Source organism: Cydia pomonella, chromosome 11 (assembly GCF_033807575.1).
Source record: "Cydia pomonella isolate Wapato2018A chromosome 11, ilCydPomo1, whole genome shotgun sequence".
NCBI lineage: Eukaryota > Metazoa > Arthropoda > Insecta > Lepidoptera > Tortricidae > Cydia > Cydia pomonella.
Window position 1 is genome coordinate 894,923 of NC_084713.1, and position 27,566 is coordinate 922,488.

The window sequence follows — 27,566 nt, forward strand, 5'->3', positions numbered from 1 at the left end:
ATATGACAACATAAGAGTATTCAAAATTCAAAAATTTATTCTGCAAGTAGGCCTCAAGGGCTCTTTTACAAGTCAATACAACATTTATAGTAACATCATATAGTGACATGAAAAATACATAACAACATTTATAATTACAACCATGTTTACCCAGGTATTGGCACCTAGGTAAACATTACATTATAATAATCTTAAAATAAATAATTACTACAATACAATAGAGATGTATAGTCTCTATGGTTAAAAATACATTAAATCTGGAGATGTAAAAGGTCCCCAATGTCAGAGTAAGTACTAATACTAATAAGACTTGGAAGTGTAAAGTCTCTCCAAGTGTCAAAATAACATTTATACTGAATAAATAAATCACGTCTGGCCTGGACTGTTAAGCGAGCAGTCTCATAAACTAATGCTACAGAATACATAACTAGTATGTACCAAGTCAAGTATATTATACAATATGACAGAGACGTATAGTCTCCACGGTTAATACATTAAGTTTGGAGATGTATAAAGTCCCCACGGTCTGAGAAAGATAATAATACACAATAATAATGACATTAATAAGATTTGGAGGTGTAAAGGCTCTCCAAATGTCAAAGAATAAAAAATTGCATGAAATACATGTTTCAGGAGGTAATGAACAAACCTACGTAAAGTGGAGTTCAACAGAAATGGCAAAAAATGTAAACGACGAACCAATCTACCTTCATTACGTTCGTAATCTCGCACTACGTATTTAAGGAAGACCATGATATTATCAACAGTTGCTGTATTTAAATCTTAAGCTTGGAAAAAAATTATGGCTTGGGTGAGACTTGAACCAGATGCCGTAAGTTCAAGCCCCCTAAGGCAGTAATTTTTCCACTTTTAAATTTATTCTAAGCTTAATAGCATCGTTCGCAGACGTTTCTGCATGTTAAAAAATAATTTACTAAAATCAAAGAAAAACCCGACAGATAAAGCGATAGAAGAGCGTTTCAAACGGAAAAGAAACGAAGTACATCAACTTATAGCTAAAACAAAAAACAAATACTATTTTGAACAATTTGAAAAATGTAAAGGTGACCCAAAGAAAACATGGACCTTAATAAACAATTTATGTCAAAACCAAATACAAACTGACCGTGCTGCTCCAAAACTTTTAACTGACATTGGTCCAATTACTAATGAAAATTACTTTAACAAATATTTTTCTACTATAGGATCTCACGTAGCGAATCAAATTCCCAGTCAATTTCATAACAATAAAATATATACTCTTGGACGTGCTGCTGCATCAAAGTCCATTCTATCTAATGTTACACCATGCAGTGAAGATGAAGTCTCAAAAATAATTGATAATTTACACTCAAACACCAGCGTTGGCATAGACGATATAAGTACGAAAGTCCTTAAATGTATAAAACAGTTAATCCTTAAAAATCTAACGAATTGCATTAATAACCATCTTGAAGAAGGCACTTTTCCTGACGATTTGAAAATAGCCAAGGTCTGTCCAATATTTAAGTCAGGAAAAAAAAACAGATGCAAATAACTACAGGCCAATTTCAGTCTTACCCGTTATATCCAAAATCTTTGAAAAGATTTTATATGACCGTTTGTATGGATATTTAAATAACATAAGCTTTCTATTTGCACGTCAATATGGGTTTCGCAAGCAATCGAATACACTTTCGGCAACTATTGATTTAATTACGAAAATCAAAACAAATCTTGACGCTAAAAACATTGCTCTTGGAGTGTTCATTGACCTTAGAAAGGCGTTTGACACTGTTAGTCACACTATCCTGTTAAGCAAGCTCGCCAACATAGGAATAACTGGTAAGGCGTATGAAATCTTCGATTCTTATTTAACCAACCGGTTTCAAATAGTCAAAATTAACAAAAGTCAGAGTACACCACAACCTCTAAATTTTGGAGTACCACAAGGTTCCATACTCGGGCCACTCCTATTTTTGATCTACGTAAACTCTATTAGCGAACTAACCATACATGGCGAAATTTCTTTATATCCTGATGACACCTGTATTTTTTACTTTGGACATTCGATTTACAACATTATTAACACAGCACAGAAAGATCTTGATAATCTACACAGATGGTTTAAATGCAACTTATTAACCATAAACACTTCTAAGACTTCATATATAATTTTTAAACCTAAAAATAAGAAAATAGAACAACACACACCTCTACATATTGATAATGACAATTTAAAACAATCCAATGAGGAGAAATATCTGGGTCTGATATTAGACAGTGGCTTGACATGGAAACCACACATCAGTAAACTGAAATCAAAACTGACATCTTTATTAGGATCCCTACGGGGCATAGTTAGATATCTTCCGAGCGAAGTCCGTTACAACATCTATAATTCCTTAGTAAAGTCACACTTGGACTATCTCATAGAAACTATCCGTTCCGTTCCGCTAAAACTAACTTAAAGGACATAAAATGTACACAAAATAAATTAATTAAAGTTTTGTTCCATTATGACTTCCTTACTCCTACTAAAAACATATACGCAGAAACTAAAATTATGAGCCTTAACCAGTTATACCATTTTAATTAGAGATGTGCCGACTATGGTTTTGGCCGACTAGCCGACTAGCCGACTAGTCGGCAGTCAGGTGGCCGACTAGTCGGCGTAGCCGACTATGGTCTTCGCCTAAGTTCGGGCGTAATCGGGAACGTTCGGGTCGCCTGATTCGCTGCCGCACGTGGTTGCGTTTTCATGTTTTGACTAGTTTTGTTTACCTTTCCGATTCACTTGTTGCTCCGGTGTGTTATTATTAGAAAAACATACAAAACGAATCGTAATTGTTGTTTAAAAGTTTAAATAAACAAGTAGTGATCTTTATAAACATAATGTCTAAAAGAAAATCACGCGTGTGGACATTTTTTGACGATGTTGAAGGTGATTCAAGTAAAGTAATCAATGCCAAGTACTTATTTCGTGAGGTGGACTGGTACCAATCGGCAAACACTTCGAGTATGGTGGTTTTTTATTTTATTTCCTTATTTTTTTGGAAGATCTAGGCAGCCGACTATTCGGCTCATTTTGCCGACTAGTCGCCGACTAGTCGCCGACTATAAATGTAGCCGGATAGTCGGCTTTCCCGACTAGTCGGCGACTAGTCGGCACATCTCTAATTTTAATACATGTATTTTAATCAGGAAGATCATAAAAAAACAAATCCACTGCCAAACAGCTTTCCTTACCAATAGACAAAAAGGCCGAAGGATCCTTCGCAGTGCGGATAATCTGTTTGTACCCTTTCCCCGGACTAAAGCCTATGGTAATAAAAATATAACATTTGAAGGAGCACGGTTATATAATAGTCTGCCAAAAAAATTAAGGAGGTTGAATCATTTAACATCTTTTAAAAAAAGCTAAAGGTCTATGTTATCACTAATATTCCCGCCACCTGAATCCGGGCCTGGCGCTTAGCAATCTCTAGGTATTTGTCGTAGTGCAATAACTACCCACTATTGCCTTTGTGAATGTTGTTATTGTGATATTTGTTAATAATTTAAGTATAAAATCACAGCTCACGGGCGCAATTGCATGGCATGTATGTAAATAGTTTTTAAATCTCATGAAGTGAAATGTTAATTTCTTTTGAGAATAATAAATATCTTTAACCCGAAAAAATAATTTACTAAAATCTTTTATTTGTATATATTTTTAGTTAAAATACAGGATGTTTATTTAGTCCCCTGCAATAATTTACGGGGTGAATATATAGGTCATACTGAGCAACTTTTACTATGGAACCAACCCCGAAATCACAAAAAAATTATTTACTCTTTTGCGATCAGTATGACCTATATATTAACCCTGTAAATTATTGCAGGTGATAAAATAAACATCCTGTACCTATAACTAACTAACTAACTGCTTTGGCTCAGCGATCCAAAAAGAATCTTGGCCTCCGAAACGAGAGAACGCCACCTGTCCCGATCCAGCGCGGTTTCCTGCCATGAATCATTCAGCCGACGCAAGTCCGCCTCCACGACATCACACCAGCGGTACCTGGGGCGCCCGATCGGCCCTATACCCATATGTCAAGTATTAATATTTCGGTGAAAACAACCTTCCTAGAGATTTTAGGTTACATATCAAATGTTAAAAAAAAGCTGTCATATTTGTTTACATTATTAATCTTTTCTATTTAACTCCACTCTTTATGTTTAGTCTACGTCCAAGATGAGCTAGCTAAAGATTGTCTACACTTACCACGCATCAGGGTTACATGTATGTTGTGTAATGTTTACTGACTAAAATCGTTAAGACTGCAATGTTTTTAATAACTACTACTTATCCAAGCTTATACGAGTTATAAGTCAGACGTGTGCATGTATTTTATCTGGACAAGCAAGATTAGATCGCTTCCGCTCCCCCATACAAAAAATAAAAATTATAAACTTCAACTTCAACATTTATTCAGCAAATAGGCCACAAGGGCTACACTACAAGCACAACACGTCAACATGGAATTTATATACAATTATAAAAATCACATCAACAATTATAAAATACAATGAACTGAAAATATCAATGCAAATTAAAGTATTATTATTACTTAGAGATGTATAAAGTCTTTTGGGTCTAATGTCGAATTACAAAAGAAAAACTATAATAATAATAATAATATTAAAAAAAAAAACATTATAGATTATTTAGAAGTGTAAATGTCTCTAAGTGTCAGAACTAAAAGATTATATCGTTTATCAACTTATCCTTACAGATGATTAGGGTCTCCAAGAGTCAAAATCCTATATACGTAAAACATTTATTAAGATAAAAAATATATACGAGAACCGAATGCGGTGTCTCACTGTAATTATACTCAAAAATAAAGTTACTAATTATAATAGCCCATGTTAGCTTCAACAGACCAGTCTCCACAAACAGAGATCGTCGTCTCAGTCGTCTAAATAGTGTTTAATTTTAATTTTACGGTTTTTTTATTTATTGTTTATACGGTATGGGCCTTGCCTGAATCAAAATTTAAATAAAATAAAATAAATAACATTTTTCGTTTGTCTATCAGCCGGCGCCGATCCTGTCTTCACTAATGATGGGAACGGCACAGGTAGTCTAACTAAACTAGTTCTAAGCTAGTCTAAATGCTATCTACTGCATATGTCTCTTTCTAAACCTATCTAAATCCAGTTCAGCGTGTCTAGCTCATCTAGCATCTAGAATGTATTACTACACTACTGTGTCGGAAATATGTAGATGTGATTAGATTAGATTAGATTCATTTATTTCTTATTGGAAATGTACATTATATTTTACATGTCAAAATAAAATGCATTCACAAAAAGATCGTCACAACATAATAACAACAATAATAATAATAACTACGAATCGGTATAAAATAAAACAGTAAACAAATTAAAATAAAAAAAATATAAATACACTTTCTATAAATAGAAATATTTGTCAAAATTATTAAGAATAAAAAAAAATATGTGTACGAAGATATGTAGTACATTCTAGACCTATGTGCTAGAAAAATCAAATCAAGCATGGTTCCATTTTTATTGCCTGTCACTATGCCCGTTACTTTCGCACTTACATTCTTGTTAGAATGTGACAGGCATGGTGACAGGCGAAAAAAATGCGACCGTGCTACCACCGAAGGATATAACCACCCGTCGTTACCGTATTTTCCACTCAATCCAACTTTACGTTTTGGCACATTCAAACGGCCGTTAGCGGCTGCTACCTATTGAGCTCAAAAGTGGTCACGTTTTTTCATTTGTAGTCTCTTTCGCACTCATGAAATGTTCATGTAAGTGATGGCGGCATCCCTTTTGCACACTTGTAAGCGAAATTCTAGATCTGTGGTTTTGCCACGACTCGCGAAATATGAAGCCGCATAACTTGACAAGATATATTTATAGCATATCATTTATTTATTGCGATCACGTTGGTACAAACAAATACAGGTGAAACTTACAAAATTAAGGCACAACACGAAATCACACACAAAAGAATAAATAAAGGTACATAATCGAACTATTTTTTTAAATTATACAAATCAAAATAATCTTGTATAGGATAAAAAATTCCTATTAAAGATTTTTTCAAATTGTTAACAAATTTACCATATTTTTCCTCTTTGGTTATCTTCAGGTGAGTAAGTAAGTAATTTATTTGCATAAAATAGTGTTCAGTAAGATGGTCAATAGGCAGGTACAATTTGGTTCAACTATTTTGCCTTAAGAAGGCGTGCAAATATTAATAGCTATGTAAATATTATACATATAGTACATTAATTCATTCATAAACAAATATTTTAACTATACAAATTATTACATACTTAATATAAACTTAACTATGTTATAAGTCATCATGATGAATTAAAATAGTACGACACAGACATTATAATAAAAATACTACACAATAACGAACAGGAACCACAATTAATTAAAATGTCATAAAAAGAAATGATGAAAAAAAAACATTGAATCAACCGAATTACCTAGTAAATAATGTAATACATTTTACTCTGTCCTTTATTGTGATAGGAACTCATTAATACTGTAAAATCTTTTTTCTAGTAGCCAATTGTGCAATTTTGATGTACAGGCTTTATATGGCAAGGATTTTATATCTTCTGGGACATGATTGTAAATTTTGATAGCCATGCAGTAACTTTCTTAGTTGAACAGTTTAACAGTTAACTTTAACAGTAACAGTAAAGTTCTTGTCACACAGTTTCGTGGTCGTCTTAGGTTTTACGAGTCTTAATGGATATCTCGTATTAAAATTATATATATCTTTTAATTTCATAAACAATGATGGATTTAACTTTACAAATTTAGTAACTTCCAAAATGTATAAAGATGGTAATGTAAGTAACTTCAGCTCATAGAAAAGATCCTTGCAAGATGTTCTTGTAGATTTCTTACAAATGGCTTTGCATTTTTTTCTGACTGATAATAAGTCGTTTTATTTCGCAACAGTTTCCCCAGAGTACCACTCCATATCTTAGCAAGGACGCCACATAGCCATGGTACGCAAGTAGAGCAGTTTTCTTGTTTGTAGGTTATTGTAAACTGGTATAGTTGTCATATGAGGGCTCTTACTGCTCATTTGCAAGTTACTGGTAGGGCTAATCTGTCTTTATGACGTAGGTTCATGTGATAGCTGCAATGATCTTTGGCCTTTTTTTTTTAGTTAATATATTACCTAATTTCTTGAAAAACGGTCTGCAACTATCGGGTGAGCAGATATTAGAGATATTAGACGAGCAGTTCATTATACATATCCATCATCTCCACTTAAGTGGTCACGAAGAATTGACGCGTTTTGCGTTTCGAAGCAGTGTGTCATTATATAGGTCTTTCAAAACTAATAGGGGTCTTCATTAATCATTTTTAGATAACCGTAATATTTTTGGAAATAATCACTCTGAAAGAAATAAATGTGTTTCCCCCTCTACTTCCCCTGACTTCTGAACCATGGATCTAAGAAATATGAAAAAAAATAGTGCAAGTAAAGCTTAGTAAAGACTCATTAAAAAGTATAGCGAACCTAGATCGGTGTAGCCGTTTTTGAGTTTTGTGACGGACGGGTAACTTATGGAACCCCACACTGAGAATGGCCCAACATGCTCTTGGCCGGTTTTTTTTATATTTGGTCAGCAAGTGACTACGCTTGCTTACTTATTATAAATATAAAATTTGAGTTATGATGAACAATTACGAAAAAACTACGTTTTCTTAAACTGTCTATTTTTGTCTCTTTATTAACACCCTTTAGCTCCTATAGTATTGATCGTATCGTAGAGTAAAAATAAACAAAGCCAAATGTGCAGGAAATTTTATGGTGAAACTTTTATCCGAAGTAATTATAATGCTATTCGTAAAGATATTCGAGATATGAGCAACAATACTCCGTCAGCATAACCCCACCCGCGAGGACTTTAAGTATGTTCATCTGGACACCTCAATGTATAATGGTACCAATTTACAAAACTACACGAATTATTTCCCCTGATTTCGCATATTCGGATTAATATTCTTGAGCTAACTATGTAACTGAATGTGTAATTTATATGATTTAAACAAAATTATGTCACCTACAGACTGTGACATAAACCTAATAAATAAAATAAATTCTGGTATTCATTATGGATTGGAGCGGTTTTAAATCATTTCTATAAATATATTTTTCCTGTTTGCTGCATTATTCCAATTACAGTGGTAATAATGTAATATAAATAAATAAATAATACTCGATTCAATAATAGAGTTTATAAGAAGCTAAATAACGGAACTTTTTTGCACTGTTTCAACTATAGAGGAAATCAAGAAAAGCACTAAAATCCGGATTTCATTTAAAGAGGTTCTATAATTTCAATTATGGAGGCCTTTTGGGCCCAAGGCACCGGGACCGGACCTTTGGTTGCAATTATTGATGTTTCCCATTTATCCAGGTCCCAATTAGCCAGGTTTAAATAAAATAGCTCAATGTAAACGCATGCATTGCATTGATCCACCCTAACACATCCTGTGATATACCGGGTGTTTCCTGTAACACGAGCAATAAATTAAACTAATTATAATTAATTATTATGAATATTAATTAATTATTATTACTATTAATTTGTACTCCTCAAACTGACCAACATTTGTTCAGCAACTTTTAAAAATAACTTATGTTTTAATTTTTATTACACATTGAAGTTAATTCTAAGACGCAATGTTTTGCAAATTTTGTTACGTTTAAAGCGTGACAAGCAACGTCAAACACACTGATGTTAGCATACATTGAAAATAATATTTAATTTGTATGAAAAAGATAAAATTTTGTTAATCAAAAGTTATATCGTTATAGGAGTACAATATATGGTTTAATTATTTGCTCGTGTTACAGGAAACACCCGGTATAAAACGTGTGTATAAAAACAATTGAAAAAGGACACACACAACATGTTCTGTACTTAAACAAGACCGTCACAGTAACTATAACTATCTATGTGTGTTCTAATGAGCATGCTTTAAAATAACGACGTTCGCATGACGTGTACTGCAAACCCGCTTTAACCACAGATCATATTTTAGATTGTGCAGTGTAGATAGTGACAAACAGACTGGCCAAATAGGTAGATAGATCAGTAATCAGTGTGTTTATTACTAGATAAATATTTTATTGAACCACAATTTACTCGTATATATTTAGATACTTAAATTGTTTGTACTTAAGCCCTCGTAAACGAACACGGATTCGCATACGAGGAAACTATTTGAAATAATAATGGCGGCACACTAGGTGAGTAGAGGTTAAATAAATAATACATATAAGTTAGATAAGTTAAGATAAGTTTATTAAGCTCAAAAGTTTACACCTAATACATAATTTCTTATAATATATTACATAGGATTCATTGTCCAAGAGTTTTTCGCTGATACTTAAAATAGGTATGAACCTGTGCTATAAGTACCAGTTACCTTCCATTTGTCTCCATATACGTTATACATGTATTATATCTAGTCGGGTGTTATTTATAATCATACTGTAAAGAAAGTTATACACAATCTATGTAAAGATTAGGAAATATTACTAATAATCTAGAACATCAGAAACAAAAAAACAGCGTGCGTGCGTGTGTGTATATCTGTGTGTGTGTGTGTGTTTGTGTGTGTGTGTGTGTTTGTGTGTGTGTGTGTGTGTGTGTGTGTGTGTGTGTGTGTGTGTGTGTGTGTGTGTGTGTGTGTGTGTGTGTGTGTGTGTGTGTGTGTGTGTGTGTGTGTGTGTGGTACACTAATTAAATTTTAGGGAAATTCTTAAATAGTTCGACCTCACCGGGATTCGAACCCAAAACCAAAAGCTTCATAGGCAGTGTCATTTACCCATTAGGTCGTTAAATTCCCGAGGGAGTTATAGATTTTTCACAACCCATAAAGCCCGCGGGAACATAAGCCTTTGTCCTTCAGTACACCTGCATGAAATAAGATATTTTTTGAGCAAGTGTGATGAAAACATACAAAATAACTAATAATGGTTTACATTATATTATTAATTACTTATTCGAGGTCATGTGTGTGTATCGCGACACCTTTGTTACCATAAAAGTAAGAGTTTCGATATATTTAGCCACTTTGGCCGTTACTATATACATATATAGTATATAATAGTGGCACTGTGAGCTGTAGACCTCGCGTTAAGCTTAGAAAATGTAAAAGTGAAAACTACCTACTAATAGTTCGTTGAGTTAACTTGTGTCGTTATCACAGTGCACTCACAAGTATCTCTGAATACTTAAAAAGAGACATCTACCCTGTTATTGTAAAAATCATGTATGCTAACGAATAAATAAAATTTTATTTATTTATTTATTTATTACTCACAATGGTATTTAGCGCCGTAGAGGCTATTGGCACTAGTCCTTTATGCCAATTTCCGCATTTTGAAAAAAAAAACTACTGGATCGACAAAAAAATATATTTAAATATAGAATCTGGTAACAATTTTCGAATTTCAAAATGTGAGTGACACGGGTCCGTTTTAATATGCCCTTATTTTCTTTGAATTTTGTAAAGACTTTTCAAGAACTTTTTGTAGCCAACATCTTCGATAATTCATATTCATAGTGCGTAGTCTAAAGGAGTTTTTCTACGCATGGGAATAAAAAATAAGAATAATCCTAACGTCCCGTCGCCATTACATCTCCAATAAGAGCACGACGACGTTAGAAACTAGAATCGCGACTATTTATATTAATTATTTATGAGCTCTTCTTACGCACATTTTAATATCCTTCTTGTTTCTATTTATGCGTGTAAATAAGGAATCGCGAGCGTAGTGGATGTTTTTTGATTTTCCCACGGAGTGTGCGGGTGGAGGTTGTTGACACCTGTTATATTTAATTAAAAACGTTTATATGTACTAATAGTAATCTATAGATTCTGTTCTATTGGGTGATGAACTACATACTCGGTTATTTTAAAGTCTTAGTTGTTCTATATTAAAGACATTACATTTTGTAGGTACAGAATGGTAGGTACTTATGAAGCGTTATTTGATCCGCTACTTTTGATGCTGACTGTACTACAGTTTTTTTCTACTGAAACAATTGAGTGAAACGGATCGTTATTTATGGAATCGGGAATTTTAGATAGAAATTATACGACTAATCCATTTCGAACCGAATATTTATTTGACGACCTGTCTAGCCTGTGGATAGTGACCCTGCCCATGAAGCCGATGATTCCGGGTTCAAATCCTGGTAAGGGCATTTATTTGTGTGTTAAGCACGAATATTTGTTCCTGAGTCAACATCCATGACTCTATAATATTATTATTTAAATGTTTATATATTATATTATATACAGCGATGGCTCGATGTCGTGAAAGTGGATATGAGCGTAAACGAGCTCACACCAGAGGACGCCCAGGACCGCGCAAAGTGGAGGAAGGCAAGTAGGAAAGCGGACCCTGGCGAAAAGGCCAGGATAACGCTAGGTAGAAAAAGAAGATACAGGGTGGGCATATAAGAAGTATACATTTTGTTTGACGACCAGTTTGGCCTAGTAGGTAGTGACCCTGCCTACGAAGCCGATGGTCCCGGGTTCAAATCCTGGTTAGGGCATTTATTCGTGTGATGAGCATGGATATTTGTTCCTGAGTCATGGGTGTTTTCTATGTATTTAAGTATTTATAAATATTTATATATTATATATATCGTTGTCAAAGTACCCTCAACACAAGCCTTATAGAGCTTACTGGGGGACTTGGTCAATTTGTGTAATAATGTCCTATAATATTTATTTATTTATTATTTATTTATGTTTTTAAATATTAACTATATTAAGTTCATAGATTATTAAGTAATGTTTTAAAAATATATTATTCAGGGTTGGCAAATACATGCGGAATATAATGTCTGACATACGTCTACCTCTAACAGCAGGCAAATGTGAGCCCGCAATTATCATCGCAATTCTCAGCATATTTTCGCACGTTTTCGGCGATATCGAAGTAAATTTGTGTCGGATAGACGGTTTTAACTGTTTAAATTTCATCAGCTTGTTAGCATAGACACGTAATTTTAGATAGCCCCACAGAAATAAGTCAGGAGCTGCAAAATTTTGAGAAATTGGGTATCAATCACTGCGATTTTTTTTTCGAAATTAATCGAGTAAACAACGTGTTTTAGACAACATAAACATTTGAAAAAAAATTGCTTGCTGCTAGAGGTAGACATTTGGCAGAAATTATCTTCCTTATACAATTACCAACACTGAATAATATATTTAAAAAAAAAAAATTAATAAAATTTATACTGGGTGTTGCCTATAACAGGAGCAATAAATTAAACTGTAAGCTGTACTCCTCAAACTGACCAACATTGGTTCAGCGACTTTTAAAATTAACTTATGTTTTGATTTTTACACTTAAAAGTTTATTCTAAGACGCAATGTATTGCGAATTTTGACATATTTAAAGCGTGACAAGTGACGTCAATTACAGCGATGATGGCCTACGTTAAAGACAATATTTATTTTGTATGAAAAATAACAAATCTAAAGGCTTCATAATTTTTAAAAGTTATTGAACAAAAGTGTCATCGTTTAAGGAGTACAATATATGTTGTAATTATTTGCTCGTGTTACAGGAAACACCCGGTATATTTAAAATTTAAAAATGAAGTGTATCACTCTTATTTGCCCAACCTTAATATATCATTGTCTAAGACGTCTAAGTACCGACAACACAAGCCTAATTGAGCTTACTGTGGGGCTTAGTCAATTTGTGTAATAACGTCCTGTAATGAATATTATCTCATTGAGAAATTAATAAAAAAAATAGTAAAACTCAATGAGTCACTTCTATAGGGAACGTACATGAACTGTAGGGTGTAAATGACAAGTTGCTTCCAATGTAGCCCACAAGATGGCAGAACCTACACAATGCATAAGAAAACGTACAAGAAACTGTAGAGCGAACTTGCTCTAGCGTGAATTGTCAAGGTAGAGTTTATGTTTCCGATTCAGGCTACAAGATGGCAGACCCTTGAACGCGTACGGCCCCTGTAATGGCGTAGGCGTCATGTTTAGGTACCAATTAAATAGGTATAAACTCTACGGATTTTATATTAAATAACAACAAATTTTCATATTTACATTACCATTACATCAAATAACATAAACTGCCCACGCGTGGGTTGCTTTAACTAACGAATATACCTACCTAAAAAATTTGACACGACTTCGAGAAAATAGTAGTTCAGAACCCTTGTTTTGGTTTTTTTTTAATTTAGGTTTGCCAACATACAAAAATACTTATAAATGCCAAGTTATAAAATAAGATTGCTTGAGTATTCACCCAATTACAGGCAAACGTGGCATTTATGTAATAGATTTTGCTTACATTTTTTTTTCTCCTAAGTACTAAATATATTCAAGGTAATGCTGGAATTAGTAGAATACAGAAAATAAGCTAAATAACTAAGTAGTGAGATTGATGCTATACTCTAATGTGGCCGATTTATCACGTGCGTCATACAGTGCACACATAGGGCTTGCAATCCGGTTATCCGGATAACCGTTTTATCCGATATAGTATCCGGACTTAGATTAATTGATATCCGGATAAACCGAATAATTCGAATACCATTTATGACAAAAATATTATTGCATTTTTTAAGATTTTAAAACTATTTTGTTGGTTGTTTTGTCTTTATTTGGATACATGTTTACGTTATAAAAACTGTTAATTACTCCTTGATTGTCAACCTCTCCCTTATTTTTTAAATATTTAGGATTAATCTTAGAGTCAGCCCAAAATAAGTTGGTAGAGATTTTGATAGCCTAGCCTGTACAAGTGTTAAGTAAACGTCATAATTTCATACAAGTTTGAAGTTTAAATTACACTTGCATTGTCTAGGCTGCCAAAATCGCTGCCAACTTATCTTCATTTGACTCCTTGCAGATTTACCTGCCTCCGTAAAAGTAACGTTGAGTGTACTCGTACCGTATTCCTGTCAAAGGCGCTGCGTACTGTTAGCGTCCGATTGCATTATTCACAAAGTGCGAACAGAACTAAAAGGGTCCAACGGAGGAGGACTTCGGTTGATATTGAACTGCCGAACAAGTTGCAATAGTTAACAGATACGATAAGGTTTTAGCATTTTGCATTTGAATAAATCTGTTATAAACCCTAGATTGACCTTAAATGCAATGTAATATCCAGAGATGTGAAAAATAGTTTATAAAAAGTATTTAAATACAAAATACAAATACTTCCTTGATATACTTCAAATGCAAAACACAAAATAGTTTTCAAATTTGTATTTAAAATACTAAATACAAAATAGGTATTTTCAATTTTTTTTTAAATACAAATACTTTGCGATATAAGGTACTCTTAAATAGTGAATACCTAGTCTGAATTAAAAAATTAGTAAGGCTTTCTTTATTCTTAAAAAATAGTGTGTATATCAGTCCTCTAGAGTGCAAATTTTGTGTCACCTCATGTTTACCGGTTGAATGGACTTTTAAGTGATGGTTTTTAACGGTCAATTATTAAAAGCATTAATTTAGATTTGTAATGTTTTACAGCTAGTATATACCTCTCGTTGGTTGGTGAAAACGTCTCGTTTGTGTTTCACCAGGGCAGAAAAGTTTGTTTACCTCTCGTGCCTTGAAACCCTTGCAACGCTTAAGATTCCACATTTTTATTCTGCAAAAGCGTAAAGAGCTTGTGGTCATTTGCGGCGTTACTAAACAGATTCACCAGTTCCATGTTAAAATAATAAATAAATATTATAGGACATTATTACACAAATTGACTAAGTCCCACAGTAATAAGCTCATTAAGGCTTGTGTTGTGGGTACTAGACAATGATAAATATTTATAAATACTTAAATACATATACATAAGGTCGATATTTAAACGATAGATACAATAACAGCTTCGACAGGAAAACACAACTAAGTATGTAATAATAGTATTAAGCAAACGCGGATCGGTCCGCGCGATCTGGCCAACTATTACATAAACCCTAGAGGTTTTCAATAGTGGCTTATTGTGTCAAACCCTGTTTCAAAAAATTCATAGTGAATAAAAAACTAACTTACACTAAAAAAACCAGAAAACACCCATGAGTCAGGAACAAATATCTGTGTTCATCACACAAATAAATGGCCTTACCAGGATTTGAACCCGGGACCATCGGCTTCATAGGTAGGGTCACTACCCACTAGGTCACTACCCGCTAGACTTGCAAGGATTGTAACGTCAGAAGAGATTGTAACTCCTACTTACTTCACCTAATAAAAAGTATTTTGTATTTTGAAAATAGAAAATAGGTCCCGAAAACTATTTGAAATAAAATACAAAATAGTTATCTTTAAAAGGTATTTAAATACAAAATACAAAATAGGTATTTTACATTTTGTATTTGCATTTTAAATACAAGTATTTCAAATAAGTCACATCTCTGGTAATATCTCAACAAGAAGAGCCTGTCTTAACAGTTAGAAGGCAAATTCGATTCTCTAAACATCATCAAAACCACGGTCGGTACTATGGTAACACGCCAATTCATTAATTGATGAAGACTTTAATTAGAATTATAATTGGTGCTTGTAAAATTTACATGAAATAACGAAATATCTTGTGATCATCTAAAGTCACTTAAGAAATAAATTTTGCAGCGCGTGGTGTTTAAGTTTTTGATGAGTAATAATTTCATTTTGACGAATTATCAGTTATCACGTCATAGGGCAACTCAACACAATCATTTGTACCAACTTAATTAACCTAACTTCACGGCTACCAGCTGTCTGTTTGCACATCAACTTAAAAGGATATTTTACAACGCCATATTTTACGTGAGTCATCGCACCTATCTTTTGACCATATTAAATGACTAAACACTATTATGTTAATAAATAATAGCCCAATTAAATGATTTGGTGAATGAAATTTATGCAAAATGTTATTTGCCATAATAATAACCTACTTTTAAGCAAAAAATACTTGTGCCAAATAACACGTTCTCATTAAATAAAATGCAATTGCAGAAGGTTGATTCTCATGATGAAATTTGGGACATTGAAATTTCGGCGATTAGGTAGAACGGCTACAATACCTTAACACTTGCTGCTACGCTACCTTTTATACGTAAAATTTGATTATATTACACTTTTTTATAAGGTTCATGTGAGTTTCATTAAATAAATAGTAAGTATTCGAATTATCCGTTTTATCCGGATATCCGGACAATAAAGAATATAATACTAAATATTCGAAATATCTGGATACGAAATATGGGCGGATATTGCAAGCCCTATACACACAGTGATTTAATATCGAATAAAAGGAAAATATAACGAAATATTGGTGTATATAAATAAAGGTCATTCAGTTGAACGGGTTAATTCTTTCAGTGTTCGTATCACTTGCTATACCTACTTGCTTGATTGCGTACGCCATGAAGACTAATATCGATGTGTTGCTGTTGACGCTGGTGGCGGTGACGCTGGTTCTGGTTGGCGGAGCGGCTGGTCACGTCCATGATCATCACGAAGAAGGGGGTGGCGCAGTGACTGTCGGGACAGCTGGTGAAAACATCCATGGCTATCACGAAGAAGGAAGTGGGGTGGAAGTTGTGAGGGTTGCTAGACGAGACATTCATGATTTTGATGAGGAAGGGAGCGGCGCAGTGACTGCCGGGGCTGATGGTGAAGGCATCCAGGAATTGGATGAAGAAGGGAGCGGCGCGGTAACTGTCGGGACAGCTGGTGAAAACATCCATGGTTACCACGAAGAAAGAAGTTGGGTGGAAGTTGTGAGGGTTGCTAAACGAGACATTCATGATTTTGATGAGGAAGGGAGCGGCGCAGTGACTGCCGGGGCTGATGGTGAAGGCATCCAGGAATTGGATGAAGAAGGGAGCGGCGCGGTAACTGTCGGGACAGCTGGTGAAAACATCCATGGTTACCACGAAGAAAGAAGTTGGGTGGAAGTTGTGAGGGTTGCTAAACGAGACATTCATGATTTTGATGAGGAAGGGATCGGTGCAGTGACTGTCCGGCCTGATGGTGAAGATAAAAATAACCATCATGAGGAAGGGCGGAGCAGTACGTCGAGTGTCGAGGCAATCGAAGTAGACGGTGTATGCCAAAGGGACAAGCGCTCGCCGAAGATAACAACCGAAAATATAAAAGATTTCTATAGTTATTTTGTCACAACTTACGGCGAGAATTACTTTATATTTTGCTCTTTCAATGGAACAGGGAATTTGGTATTTGAATTTATTAGAAGAAAACAAAAAATCGCTAAAAATTGATAAGGTAAACTCAACAACTGTCCGGTTTGATGCAAAAAACCCAACCGTGGATTACCATACCTACACATGTAAGGACAATAAAACTCACTGTACAGACACTATTACTGTTACAGTCAACCCTTCAATGTCCGTCAACTCGAACAGAGTTTATCGTGCATCAAAGGTCTATTTTTCCTCCTACTACTTTGTGCCCATAAACCACGACTACGAAGTGGTTTGCAGTAGCGATGTTCATAACCATATATCTATATATCGGAATTATTTGTATAGCCTGCTACCAACAACGGTTGTCACTAAAACAACCAAAATATATAAAACACGTGCAGACCGCGTAAGAAATACTCGTTATTCCTGCTCGGCCGGGGTATTAAATACGGATATATATGTTGAAGTCGATTATTACCCTGAAAGTCAAAATTTTCATTGTCACATAGACTTGGATAGACTTCGTTGCGAATGGAGTTATCCGAGTCACAGATATGAATATACTTTAGACTACACAGATCTTGCCGATAAACCTCCATACCAGACTGTTAAATGCAGCAATCCGTTAGACAAGATAAATAATAAGTACCTATACAAGTGTGAATTCAAGAAATTTGATTTTTTTGCAATCAACGATAACATTTCATTACTACTTACAACATGCATAAGTTTGTATAATATATGCAACAATGAAACTTTCAAATGGAATACTAGTTCGCTGATAAAACTAAACCCTATTCATGACTTAAGTATATCTGAAACAAGTTCGCACTGTGTTGTTCTGAAGTGGATTGGTGCTCCTATATGGAAAAAGGAAGGCGGAAGGGCTGCATACGGTTATCCATGCAACACTTGCATTTATAGAATATATTACCGCGTAGAAGCCCGAGAGCATTGGAACCCAGCGGATGTATCCTCCGTGAGCTGTACCAATCGGGAATGCAAGTATACTTTAGCCCTCCCATACGCGAACAAACAGTATGAGGTCCAAATATCTACCAGGCTCAAGGAAGGTCCTGACGCCGGGTTGTGGTCAGACCCTGCGTACATATCTGTACGCACAAACGCCGCAGTGGAATGCGCGTGTATCCCGGCGCTAACTTCAGAAATATCTACGAGTATCTCTACCGAGACGGCTTCATGTGGACTGTGTGATCTTAGGGAACACATAACAAAGAAGAACTTAGAGTTGGACGAATATAGAAGGGCGTGGAAGACTAAGATTAATAGAATTAAAGCATATAGGTCATTATTATCAGAATATGGTCTTAGCCCTGTTTAACCGGTGTGACTCGTAATTTATATGATTCATTTCTTTTTTTTAGGGTTCCGTAGCTCGAAAAGAAAAAACGGAACCCTTATAGGATCACTTTGTTGTCCGTCCGTCCGTCTGTCTGTCAAGAGCCTTTTTCTCAGGAACGCGTGGAGTTATCAAGCTGGAATTTATATCAAATACTCAGGTCTACTGTCCCTTGGACCTGTGAAAAAATCAAACTTCTAAGCCAACGCAATCAGAAGATACAGCCGTTTATGACGCAAATTTTCGACACTCGCAAGGGAATCAAAACCTATAGGGTACTTCCCGTGAACTCATAATCTTGAAATTTGGTACGAAGCACCGTCTTATAACACAGATAAAGGAAAAATTGCGAAAACCGTAAATTTTTAGTTACATCATATAATAATTTACTACTTGCACTTAGCCAGTTTTTTTGTATTGAAGTGCTAGTGTTTGTGCTATGTAATAAACCTACAGGTGCCTGCCATGATCATGATTGACTTTAAACAAGATGTGCATTAACAAACATTCCTGACTTTAACAAATGAACGAGGGAAAATCCTCTTCGTTTTCAACATTTAAACTATTTGATTTAATTTTTACCGTTTCTATTTAACATTATTCTTAGATATTAATTAAGTTTCTAGTTCGTTTTAATTTATGCTACCTTTTGTTTTTTTTTGTATGACAATTATTTAATGATCAATATTAAACACGTAACTTATTTTTACAATTCATTTGTAACTACTACTTATAGCTTAAAACTTGGCGTAGAATTCTATGGGTTTTTTGTTCAAGTATATCGAACATATTACTTATTTAATGATCAATATCAAACATATAACTTGATTATAAATACTACAGTAGAATCCGTATATAATGACATCGAAGGGAAGTGACAAATACGTCCTACTAAGCGGATGTCATATAAGATGTAGTTCATCAACTTGTATTATGTTAAGTTTTCTAAATTAATCTGAAATTCGTTCATGAGAGATGAATTTTGAACCAATTGGTTTGGAACCAATCAACTTGTCACTTAGAATATAAAACTAAAACCAAACTTCGCACAGTAATTACGTCATAGAATCGATTGGTCAATGTAAGCGGAGTCACAATAAATGGATTTCACTCTATCTGTTAAGGTAATATGGTGAAGTAAATACTACACATAATATGTTTATAAATACTATAGTTTATATTTTGGTGTAGAATTCGATAAATACATAAGTACCTACTATTACTTATTCCAAATTCCGGCGGAAGAATAAAATATGTCCATGAGTACATTTACTTGGGTCAAAAAGGAGATCGCAAGACGTACCTACCGAAAATGCCTAGAAGAGCTATCGGTCCATGAAGGAATACATGAAGGGTGACCTTGCTACATCGCTAAAACGCAAACTCATGGATATGTCTATTCATCTGATCCTCGCCTACGGCGCTCAGACTTGGTCTTTGACTAATGCTCAAAAGCTTTCCCTTAAGGTTTGCCAGAGGGCCATGGAGCGCAGTATTCTTGGTGTCAAACTGACTGACAGAATCAGAATCAAAACCAATGTAGCCGACGTAGCCTTGACAACCGCTAAGCTTAAATGGGACTGGGCCGGGTATATCTGCCGTATGCCAAACGACTTGGGCCAAGCAAGCTACCGAGTGGACACTAAACATAGTGCGGCGTCACGGCAGACCGAAATATTGGCCTAATATTGCCATAGACCGAGACGCGCGGAAGAGAGTGAGGCCTTTGCCTAGCAGTGGGACATAACAGGCTCACAAATAAATAAATAAATAATATTCCAAAGTAAAACAATATTTATAGGTCCCATATTACCAGTAAAAAATCTCCAAAATCATCTGTTTATCGATGTGTACATCATTTAAAGTGTAATGAAATATTTCTATAATGTTATGGATTTATTTTTATATTGTGTTCTTTATTTTCTTAGTTTTAGATACTTAAATACTTTATTTTAATTTAAAATACAAATATTATTAACAATATTGCGTTATTCTCATAGATATAATTAAATTCAGTGTAATTTAAAATTATATAGCGCTTATATGTATATTTATAGAATAAGAATTCTATATTATGTTTTTGCATTAAAAAAGTACATATGTCTTTAATGTGTTTTGAGTTTTATTCCATTCTAAACTTTTTATTAGGTTTTAGAAAAATTACATTTTGTTATATCGTAAGAGGAATTCCTAGTTGTGATTTTTCCATACAAACGCTCTCGACTGTTTTCTCCCTGGATTTTTAACCTAGAGCAATGATTTTTTCAAATAAGATCAATATCATCAATATCTGTGCCACTATGTTTTGCTTTTTTGGATTATTTTAGGTATTTTGAAGAAACTTACAGAGCCTCGAAAATCGCAAAAACGGCTCAATTGAATTGGCTTTAAAAAAAAGGCACAGTATACAAATATGACAACAAAAAAGCGCTGGTGGCCTAGCGGTAAGAGCGTGCGACTTGCAATCCGGAGGTCGCGGGTTCAAACCCCGGCTCGTACCAATGAGTTTTTCGGAATTTATGTACGAAATATCATTTGATATTTACCAGTCGCTTTTCGGTGAAGGAAAACATCGTGAGGAAACCGGACTAATCCCAACAAGGCCTAGTTTATCCTCTGGGTTGGAAGGTCAGATGGCAGTCGCTTTCGTAAAAACTAGTGCCTACGCCACATCTTAGGATTAGTTGTCAAGCGGACCCCAGGCTCCCATGAGCCGTGGCAAAATGCCGGGACAACGCGAGGAAGAAGAAGAAGATACAAATATGACAACAAATATCCAAAAAATCAAAACATAGCGGCATAGATTATTTCTTCCTCTTCCAATTCCCAAAATTTCATAATGATTGGTTGCGTTTTGGAGGAGGAAACAGTCGAGAGCGAAACCTCGATTTTTGAATTTCTTGCGAGTGAATTTCGGTCCGAGCTGCAGTTGTCCTTATCGCACGAATTGGAGGCGGAGACAGTTTCTAAATATACGTACACAGAAGGAATAGTGATGGGCATAACATACTTATTAGGGATTGCAGAACCGGTACTGTTTTAAAGAACCGGGATTTCCCGGTACTTTCAGAACTGGTCTAATTATTTCATTATTTTAAATAAAACGACAGCATTTGGCGATTTGACCACCTTTCGTATTACAATTTAATAATCACATTTTCTTTTACTACGAAGTAGGCAATTTTTTTAGAAATATAGTATTTTACATCGCTCACACTTGTGCGTCACAAGTAAAAGATAACTACTTTGATGTCTGCCACTAGATAGCAAATTTAATGAAATTACATTGACGAGGGGATTTATATATAAGTATCGCAGTCGTATTGTATAATCCGCCGTATTACATTACGACTAGCCGATATCAAAATAAGGGCCTTTTTGAAATGCGGCGGTTCAACGATTAAGGTATGTTGGGTAAATACCGGATGCGGGTGAAGAACGTAGGACATTCATTTCTCCCTAATTTGGCTTTATTTTTTAATGTTGGCAACATTGTGTAAGACGCCATTTCATTGCGCCTCGACTGCCAGTGTTCCCGCGTCGCTCAGGGAGTCGGGCTTGTGCTATGCGCAATCACAGAGAGTAAGGTAAATTTCGCGAATTCTTCCTTCTATCCGATCTTCGCCCTGTAATTTATTTTGCGTATTGTGATGAAATTGTGTTTGTTTTTGTAATTGTGTTAACAGACCTAGCACTGCTGTAGACCGATATCCGATCTTGACATTTCCAGGTAAAGATCGGAAAGAAACAATCCGATCTTTACCTATTTAAAAAACAGCAGTGATTGTTAAACTTTAAATTTTCTTCAACTTACCTACTGACCTACTTAATTATCACATTTATTGTTTTCTTGATCACACTTTCGTACCATTATTTTTATCCAGGACCTCTACCAGCGCGACGGTTACTGACAATGTAATTTTTTTAATTTCCTCAACCCAAAGGTTGCCTGGAAGAGATCGCTTTTTAGCGATAAGACCGCATGTTGTTTACCTGTGCTTATGTATATGTTTTCTTTTACTGAGGTGTGCAAGAGTATTTATATTGTATGGGGATGATGATGCATGTTCAATTTAATAACAAAATCGAGTAAAATAAATAGCAAATGAGCAATTTTTTGCAATAAAGTATCTACACATACGGATGCATATGTAGATGTGCACGCATACATACATAGCTAGTTTCGGATACAAAATAGAGATAGGGCTTCGAAATTAGTTTCCTTAAAATGCTTCAAGAGGGCTCTCTTTTCCTATATATTTACTTTACTCTTTACATACGATCCTTACAGTTTATTTAAAAAAAAAAGATTGTACATCAACTATATATATATATATATATATATATATATATATATATATACATAATTGCAAAATTAAACCAACAAAATCGCAATTTTACTTATTTTCCATACTTCAAGATGGGCTCTCAGTGACCTTGACGTTTTTAAAGAAATACTTAGTCTTTTTGATTTCTAAGTTTGATTCTTATTTTTTTGGCGACCTTCATTAAAAATGACTGGGCACGATTATTTTTTATTTTGATTTTTGTCCCTCCTACTTAAGTACTTAATATCTTCCAGTACATTCCATTCAATAAACAATACATTTACACTTTTACTAAACCTGTACAGTTCACGAGATCTGAAATTGTCAAAACTTCGAAACCTATCTATTATTTTAGTGGTTTTTCTTATTTTATTACTTCGGGTAAACCTTACAATAAGAGGTTTCTTAGCACATTGTTTACTTATCAAATTGCCTTATGACATAGGTATCAAAGTTTGAGAGCCACAATTTTACCAATTTTTATATCAGGGTTAAGATCCAAACAACAAGAAACAACAGGTTAAGATACAAAAGGGTAGACACCGGACCTATTTCTTTGTGATACCTTATTCTCTTTCCATTAGAAGCAACTTTTTTTCACCATCCGATGTTCTCTCTTGATGGCAAAACACTCGTTACCCTAAAAAAAAGTATGTCTCATCTTTACACAGGTACAAAACTAAAACCGTTCTATATTGAAGATTACCAAAATTCAGGTCGAATCTACAGTTATTATTTAACGATTCGCTCCGTACTTCAAGAATCTGTCACGTGTTGAGATCTCGAAAAACATTTTTTCACGAGTTCTCTCAATTGGTCCCAAAATTGTCATTGCGATACGTTCTTCAATAAGGCGGCCCAAGTTTAGCCCCATCGTACTACAAGTTAAATAGATTGTAGTTTAACTATATGTATATTTATACCTACTAACTTACAAAATTTCACAACACGCCATGACCACTCCCAACTTACTGATACGGATAGGTACAGTCAAGTGTAAAAATATGGGTGTACACATCTGACTCAAAAATATGTCCCATAGCATCTTATTCCAGTGTAATAAGAGCGTAGTACCATATTTATGAGCGATTTCGATACATATTTTTGCACTTGACTGTACGACGTACGACGACGACCGAAGCAGGGACATCATTCTTTTTTGCAGTTTTTACCTATATGGTAATTAATAAATACAGTATAATATAAAAATGAAAAACAATATTATGTGATAACAACAAAAACAACTTGCGTCGGGCAGCACGGAATAAATTCCGTCTGGCTCGCGGGCGATGTCGAGTGTCGACGGAACGGTGCGCAATGAGCGCACGAGTCTCGCGTCTGTGTGCGCGCACTCACACTTAGATAGGTCCGGCTCCCGCCCACCGCAGCGCGACAGAAACATAGCTTCAAAAATTCGAGATTTGAAAAGTTGCTCAGCTAGGAATTGCTCTTTAAATTATCGTCCAAAATTTACTTGAATATCTTATTATGTTATTTGCATATTTTTGTTATGTTTTAGAGTTTAATTTAGCTTTGTGTTTTTATTTTGCTATAGTGAAACCTTATCACTTTGATCTATTCAACGTAGCAAACTTAACTAAGGCCTAAGATATAATATCTTATACCTTTAAACGAGCAATTCTTGTATAAGTATATATATCTATTTCTGTGATCTCGGAAACGGCTCTAACACTTTCGCTGAAATTTGGTATATGGGGGTTTTTGGGGGTATACAATTTATACAGATTAGTCTTATGTTTGGGAAAACGCGTGTTTTCGAGTTTTCATGCGTTTTTCTTTCGACGCAGAATATGGTCGCTAATTTCGTGTTGCCCGCCACTGTCCGTCTGGTCCAGCGGGTCAAGACGCGGACTACTAAACGAGTGTTACGGGTTCGAATCTCGCCCGGTGACTAACTTTTGTTTTTTTTATATGTTCAAGTTTATATATAATTTTTTAATTTTTATTGTTTTAGACAAGTTTAATTTAGTAAAAAAAATTAGTTAAGATTATCACCTATACACCACCATATTACAATAAATAGTTATAACCGAGCAAAGCTCGGTCGCCCAGGTACTGTATGTAAGATATGTACATATGTAAGATATGTATGTGTGTATGTAGACTTGTAGATAATGACAGATGAATATCATTTTCTTATTCTAACAAATAGCTTTGTCCCTACTTACGTAAGTAAAACTTATAAATGTATCTTAGGCCTTACATGGACTCTTCCTATTATCATGAAAAGTGCCAGGTAAGAGAGACTCCTCACTAGCGTCTCCCGGGCGTCGGCGTCTAATCAACTCTATGAACCGTTACCGACGGACTGCAACCCGACTGCACGTCGACTACACGCCAACTGCAACGTCGGCGTGCATTCCCCATACAAGTTGCAGCCAGGTTGCATTCCGTCTGTGTCTGTGCCGGCCCTATGGCTGCTGCTCGACGCAACGTTGGCGCAACTGCGCAGCGACGCCATTTTCCATAGCGCCGACTAGACGCCGACGCTCAAAAGACGCTAGTGTGGGATCTCTAACTAACAACCGTTGGTAATTAGTGGTTTACCGTGAGATAGTAACGGTACTCGATGTACCCTGTCAGCGTTTATTCATTCAAATCACTTAGTCTGGCAGTCGGTACAGTGAGTAGCAGATAAATGCGGAAGGAAGCCAAGTACAATAATGATCTGTCTCTTGACAATAAGTTTGTAGGTACAAGGTCTATCCTAGGATTATAATCAGACATAGAAGTTTTTGTGGCAAAAACGAGTGCTTGGGAAAATTGAACATCGATAAATAATAACATCGATAAGGCAGCCGTAGATTACTTAATAATTAAAAGATGTAAATTCTACTTGCTGTAATTTACCGAGAAACTTCAAAAATGCAAATCAATTACAAATTCGACCATAATTTCTTTATTACATATATTAAGTATTTAAAAATAAAAACGTATAGTATCAAAAATAAGAAAAGGACATTGGTCCATTGGTCATTGGGGTGTGTCAAAGAAGATATCGAACGAGTTGTGAAAGAAACATGTATGATAATTTAAAATTGTAGGATTCGATATTAGATATGTAGACCTTTTGTAAGGACTTTATTGATATTTATAAATAGTTATTTATTTTACAACGGGGCAAAGTTATTGTTTAACCGTTCGTGCTAATATCGATACCCGAGCAAGCGAAAGATTCGAATATTGAACCACGAGCGTAGCGAGGTGTTTGATAATTTGAATCTTGAGCGTTGCGAGGGTTACAATACAAGGCACGAGGTTTACACTAATTTTGCCACTGAGTGAAACACAAAAATTTTCACCAAACCAACGCGAAGAAAATACTCAAAATAAACTGTGAAATGAGACAAAATCAAACCAAATCAATTCCAAATTAATGTTATTAAATATTTATCATTTAAAAGTCAATACTACCAGTGAAAATTGTCTCTTGATTGTTCAAAAACGAATGAAAGAATTGCATTTTATCCACATGTGGTACACAAAGTAATCAGGTGCAAATTTAGAGTTCTTTCCTTATGTTAGCTGGTAGAATTGACTTCACAGTCTCTAAATGTAGAATTACACAAAAAAACTATGATAAAAAAATACAAACAACATATACTAAAATTCTTTAGCGATGTCAAAATCTCTAAGTGTCAGAGATAAAATATAAGCAAAAAAGCGATCATTAAATTATCCTTAGATATGTAAAAGGTCTCCAAGACTCGAATTCTTATATAAATAATTCAAAGACAGGTAATTAAATCAGAGGACCTACCGCAAAAATCGAAATTCGCAAATTGCGGGGATCTTTCTCTTTTACTCTCACTAAGACGTAATTAGAGTGACAGAGAAAAATGCCCGCAACTGACGAACTTCGATTTTCGCGGTTATAGCCCAGACAAACAGAGACAAGAACCGAATGAAGTGTCTCACGTTAATGACACTCAAAAGTAAAGTTTTTTTTTATACTAGGTCGGTGGCAAACAAGCATATGGCCCGTCTAATGGTAAGCAGTCTCCATAGGCTAAGGATATGCCTGCAACTCCAGAGGAGTTACATGCGCGTTGCCCACCCTAACACTCCGCACCCTCGTTGAGCTCTGGCAACCTTAGGCAGTATCACATTTTGTATAATGTTTATATCCAGGAGGAAAATGGGGACTACGTTTGTGTTGAGAAATGATTTTCCCCTTTGGTCTCAGACGAAAATATTAGCATGCACGCCAGTGTGACCACACCTCGGCTGTGTACTTAGGACGCGCGCGCACACCGACGCAGGCGCACCGGGCAACGTCCCTGCAGAACATAGTTATGTTTTATTTATACTTTCTTACCGGAGCGCCGCACGCACACGGACCTAAGTGAGATTCGTTCAAACGAGCATTCTTTCAGACTCGATCTTTGGGGAACTCTAAAATTTTAACTACTGCATCGCTAGTCGCACGACGTAGTGGAAATATCTCGCAATACTTAGAGAAACAGCAAGTAATGACAAGAATGTAGCTGTTTTGTTTGCGTGTAACGGGTAGCGGGCCAATAAAATCTACAGAAATCATTTGAAAAGGACGTGAACACTGTTTCAGGCGTCCCGTTTCTCCTAAGGTCGTATGATTTTGAGATTAGT